The 6,000-nt window shown below is 38.6% G+C and overlaps 1 pseudogene; it reads left to right on the top strand.

Moving 5' to 3' along the window:
• The first annotated feature begins 576 nt into the window (after positions 1-576).
• The window catches only part of LOC106829421 (protein cornichon homolog 4 pseudogene), a 96,650-nt pseudogene continuing 91,226 nt past the window's right edge, over positions 577-6,000 (top strand).

Below are 6,000 nucleotides of genomic sequence, written 5' to 3'. Positions count from 1 at the left end.
AGGCACACTCTTGAGGGAGAATTTCAACTGCAGTTGCCTTTTTACTTATTTTTTTACTTCTAAGGCATACACTTGTTGTCTTGAGATTAGAAACTGCTCTCTCTTTTTTGTCTTTTGAGTTTGTCTAAGAAAGAAAGGTGGTCAAGTCCTGTATGCTAGAGCCAAGGCACTTGCTCCCGAGGGCCGATCATCAGGCTGCAATAACGCCCTGCATCTACGCTTGACACGCCAGGCTGTAGCACTGGGTTCTCACCACAGCTGTGTGAGGTGGCAGGGAGACTCACTTCTCATAGGCAAAGCAACTAAGGCTTAACAGAGTCAGTAACAGGGTCCACAAAGAAAACAGAACCACTGCAAGCACTTTGGGAATGACGGACCTAGTATAGAAATAGATCTTTTACGAATGTGGAGGGAGCTATTTTAGTGCAGGTCTGGAAGCCGAGGATAGAGGTCGGAGATGCGGCTAATAACGAGATCAAAGTGGAGCACTGGCCCAGGAGGACAAGTGAGAGCTTGCAGGAAAATTTGAGAAGCTGTGTTCCTCTGGTATCTAAAGTTGTACTATGACCGGGGAGCATGAGGAAGTGCCTGTGGAAACTGTCCCCTCTGGGGAATATGTTGCTCTGTAATCTCAGAGCCAAGAATGTAATGGTGGGTTTAGGGTCATGGTGGATCAGTCGGGCCTGCAGTCAGAAAGACAAGCTGGACGTGGAGCTTGAGGAGAGCAGTGACAAGCTGGGGCCCACTGGGGACCTTTGTATCTGTCCTGTACCGTATCTGACCTCCATGGACTTCCAAGAGTAATGGCTCCTTCTTCAATTTTACTTTCCAAATCTCATGCAAATTCCTTTCTTGGTCACCCCTAACTAAGAACCATGCAAGGGAATTCTGGAAAATGAAATTCCCATCCTTAATTGTTGTAGTACCAAATTGGCAACACAGAATCCAACTCATTGGTCTAAGGCCACATAGCTAGAAGGTGGCAGAGCCACAACTAAAGTTAGTTTTTGACTCTGAGAACAATGCTACTTCCACCCTGTCAGGCTATGTTGAGTTGTAAGTACCAAGGAGAGATTTCACCGTGGAGAGCGAAGGCACCAATCTGAATGTCACAGTCAGAAGCAACTGATAGAAATCCACCTGAAAGTGGCTTAAGCTAAAAAGGGGACTTATTGTCAAATGGGAATTAGTTGTCAAAAGAACATTTATTGCTTAATTGAAGCATTCAGACTTCAGGCATGACTAGATCCTGGAATTCAAATGGCATTGTCAGGACTCAATTTCCTTGCATTGGCTCTGCACTCCTCTGGATTGGCTTTGTTCTTGTCTGCTATGAATGGTAACGCAAAAAGATTGAAAAAAACCCGAGGTCTTGAAGGCATAAATTCTCCCACGGAAGAAAGAGTTTTAGGCCTGCATCCCACCAGCTTCAGTTCCAACGTAAGAGAATGCTTCTCTGTCTTAATATTTTGATAAAAAATTTCCTAATTGACCTTTGTTGGCCTGGCCAGGGTCAGATGCCCATTGCTGTATCAATAATTGAGGTCTAGGCATGATAGTCCTTGCCTTGGGTCAGTGTTCCTTCCAGGAATGAGGTAGGGAGAAAGAGTAGAACCAATCAAACCTGAGTGGGAGAAAGGTGGCTTTCCTGTGCTTAAGAACACGGAACAGACAATAAACGTCCACCATGCTGATTAAAGCTCCTGTTTTCAATGAACTTTGTTATTGCATAAGGGAAGTGAAGAAGGGATGGGTTAATCGACTGTAAAGATCGAAATATTCAGGAAGCGAAACTGCAATAGAGTGACAACAATGCAAAAATTTTGATTAATTGACATATATTATATGTGCCCTGTACTATTCTGGGCGCTAAAGGGAATATAAAAGTATAATTTACTGTTTCTATCTCCCTTAACAATATTTACACTTTCATTGAGGAGAGAAATGTTACGCACACAACAATTAGCAAGCAATTGAATACAGAATGTAATTAATGTCAACTTTATGTGATATGGGTCAAAAAGAGCACCAGTCCTTTAGGAATAGACTACACAGGAAGGCCTCGCTAAGGAGTTGGTACTTTGGCTCATCTCTGAAGAGTGATAAAGATAAGGAAAGGCTTCCATTCTCGAGAAATAACATAGATATAGGCATGGAAACAGGACTAAGCATATTATGGGATAATACGGTAGATATTAATTCCCTTCTTCTTAATTAACCGAATTTTCTTTGTTGTGGTTGAGGACAGCCATTTGTCGAGCTTAGGAGATGAATTGTCATTGTTTCAAGACAAATATAAAAGTTCTGTTTTCTAATTTCCCAGCCTTCTGTGCAGTGGAGGGAATCTGTGTGATGCAGCTCTAGCCAATGAGGTAAGTGAAATCTTTTGGGGAAGTTTGGGGAAAGCTATTGCTTTCCTGATATACGGGTACAGATTTGGTTGGTGATGGGTTTCAGGACACACTATCCTAAAATATGCCTTGGCACATGGGATATTTTAAACTGAAAGAGTTTGAGAAAACAGCACAAGCAGGAAGGTCACTCTGACCTTCCTGCCACCTTTCCCCCCTGAAACAGACCACAAAACCCTCTTGAGAGAGGTGCCCTTGCTATACTGGCAGGAAGGGAGCATCACTGTCTCTGAGGACAAAGGGATGCTGAGAAGAATCCAAACAAACAGGCCTTCCCAATTTTCCATCGGTTTACTATACTTCCTTTGTATTCCCTGACCTTTCATATTTCTACAAAACTGTCCACTCTTCATCAAAGGTAGCAGAAAAACACTCAGGTTTAACGGTTTGTTTAGGTCTTCCTTCCCTTATGAAGGCTCCCATGTCATATAAAACTTATATTGAATAAATTTGCATGTGTTTCTCCTGTATAATCTGTCTTTGTCAATTTAATGTTCAGACCCAGCATGGAACCCTAAGATGGTTGAGGAACACTTTTTCCTCCCCTACATTGGCAAAGTTTTATCTATCTCCTTTCTGACTTGAATATAGAGAGCGTCTGAAGTTATAGCAGCCACTGTCAACTGTGAGACAACAAACTTGAAAAAGAACGTCAATATGCTAAAAATGGTAAAGCAGGAAAGAAAAAATTTAAAAAAAACCTGTCTCCAGACGTTTGGGGGTAAGAGAAATCTTTATTTATTTAAACCACTGTAAATAAGGGTTGTCTTGCTTGCAGCAAAATCCATTTTTAACTGATACGGATAGGAAAGAAATTAACCTGGTGAAGGGTTGGAAAATTATGGGAAATATAATTTCACTAATCACCACATGCACATTCACATCTCTATGATTTTATGCAATGAATATCCTCAGTCTAAAATGTCTTTTCTTTATCTCTTTACCTAAAAAGTCATCTATTTAGGTCCAGCACGTTTGTTATTTCACCCAGGAAAATGTCTCTAATTACCACGGTCAGACTAAATGACGCTTTGGGTTCCCACAAAACATAGCTTGTGCTCAGACCTAGCGCTAAATTCTTTTTCGGTATTGCAGCATAATTCGGTGTTTAGACACGCATCTTTTCCCCTAGTCTGCTGACTTCCTGAGGACAAAGATGTCTTATTCAATTTCCTGTTTTGCACAGACATGTCTACATACATCAGACTTTTGTCCAGTTTTGCTTAAATGAAATTTTCTGTGTTGTAGACTGAAAAAAGCATAGTGACACTATTTTCCAGCTCGTTCCATTCGTAGCTAGGATTTATCTCTCCAGTCTTCAATCTGTACTTGGCCCTGTGACTTGAAGTAAGTTTAAGGTATCTACTAAGATGATTTGATACTCTTATGTATTGTGAACTGATTACCACAGTGGGGTTAGTTAACACATGCATCACCATACATAAATGTCACTTCATTTTTGTGGTGAGAACATGTAAACTTTCGAGTATGTAACACAGTGTATTAACTATAGTCACCGTGCCGTACATTAGATCCCCAGAACTTATTCATCTTATAACTGGAAGTTTCTTCCCTTTGACCAATATCTCCCCATTTCCCTCACCCCCTAAACCCTGGCAACCACCATTCTACTCTCTGTTTATATGAGTTAGACTTTTTTAGATCCAACATATAAGTGATATCATACAGTATTTGTCTTTGTCTGACTTATTTCACCTAGCATAATGCCCTCAAGGCCTACCCATGTTGTCACAAATGGCAGGATTTCCTTCTTTTTTAAGACTGAATAATATTCCATTGTATCTGTTTATATGCATCTTCTTTATCCATTTATTCATAGGTGGACACTTACTTTGTTTTCATATCTCGGCTATTGTGAATAATGCTGCAAGAACACGGGGCTTCAGGTATCTCTTCAAGATCCTGATTTCATTTTCTTTGGATACATACCCAGAAGTGGGATTGCTAAATCATATGGGAGTTTTATTTTTAATTTTTTGAAGAATCTTTATATTGTTTTCCATAGTGGCTATACCAATTTACGTTTTGACCAATAGTGCACAAGAATTCCCTTTTGTTCTCATTCTCCCTAATATTTATCTCTTTTCTTTTTGATGGCAACCATTCTAACAGGTGGGAACTGATATTTCATTGTAGTTTAGATTTGCATTTCCCTCATGATTAGCAATGTGGAGCATCTTTTCATATACTTATTAGCCATTTGTATATCTTCTTTGGAAAAATGTTTGTTCAGCTTCTCTGCACATTTTTTAACCAGATTGGGTTTTTCTTGTTGCTGTTATTGAGTTGTATAAGTTGCTTATGTATTTTGGATATTAACCCCTTATCAGATATGTGATTTGCAAATACTTTCTCCTATTCTATGCGTTGCCTTTTCATTTCCTCTTATGAATAGGATTGTTTTCTTTATTTCATTTTCAGATATTTCATTGGTGGTGTATAATAACACAGCATATTTCTGTATGTTTATTATGTATCTTGCAACTTGACTGAATTCATTGATTAGTTCCAACAGTTTTTTGGTGGAGGCTTTAAGGGTCTATCTATGTACGATCATGTTATCTGCAAACAAAGAATTTTACTTCCTCTTTTCCAATTTGGATGCCTTTTATTTATTTTTCTTCACTGATTGCTCTGGCTAAGATTTTCAATACTAAGTTGAGTAGGAGTAGTGAGAGTGGGCACCTTGTCTTGTTTCTGATCTTAGAGGAAAAGCTTTCAACCTTTTACCACTGAGTATGATGTTAGCCGTGGGCTTGTCATACACGGTCTTTATTATGTTGAGATATATTCCTTCTATACCCAATTTGTTGAGTGTTTTTATCATGACAGGATGGTGTATTTAGTCAAATGATTTTTCTGCGTCTATTGAGATGATCATATGACTTTTATCTTTCATTCTATTAATGTGACATATCACACTTATTGATTTGCATATGTTGAACCATCCTTGCATCACTGGAACAAATCCCATTTGATCACCTTATATGATCCTTTTAACGTATTGTTGAATTCAATTTGCTCACATTTTGTTGAGGAGTTTTGCATCTACATTCATCAGGAGTGTTGGCTTGTAGTTTTCTTTTTTTGCGTGGTGTCCTTATCTGGCTTTGATATCAGGTTAATACTGGCCTTATAAAATAAGTTTGAGAGAGTTCCCTCCTCTTCAATTTTTTGGAAGAATTTAAGGAAAATTGGTGTTAATTCTTCCTTAAATATTTGTTAAAATTCACCAGGAAAACCATGTGGTCCTGGCCTTTTGTTTGTTAGAAGGTTTTGCTTTCCAATTCAGTCCCCTTACTCATTATTGATCTGTTCATCTTTTTAAATTCTTCATGATTCAGTTTTGGTATGTTGTATGTTTCTAAGAAATTTATCCATTTCTTCTAGCTTATCCAATTTGTTGGCATATAATTGTGCGTTAGTAGTCTCTTATGATCCTTTGTATTTCTGAGGTATCAGTTGTAATGTCTCCTTTGTAATTTCTTTTTTTTTCTTTTCTTAAAGTTTGGCACCTGAGCTAACATCTGTTGCCAGTCTTCTTTTTTTTTTTCCTTCTTCTTATCCC

This window comes from Equus asinus, chromosome 21 (assembly GCF_041296235.1).
Source record: "Equus asinus isolate D_3611 breed Donkey chromosome 21, EquAss-T2T_v2, whole genome shotgun sequence".
NCBI lineage: Eukaryota > Metazoa > Chordata > Mammalia > Perissodactyla > Equidae > Equus > Equus asinus.
The sequence above is the reverse complement of the archived record's forward strand: the minus strand, read 5'-3'. Positions and strand labels throughout refer to the sequence as shown.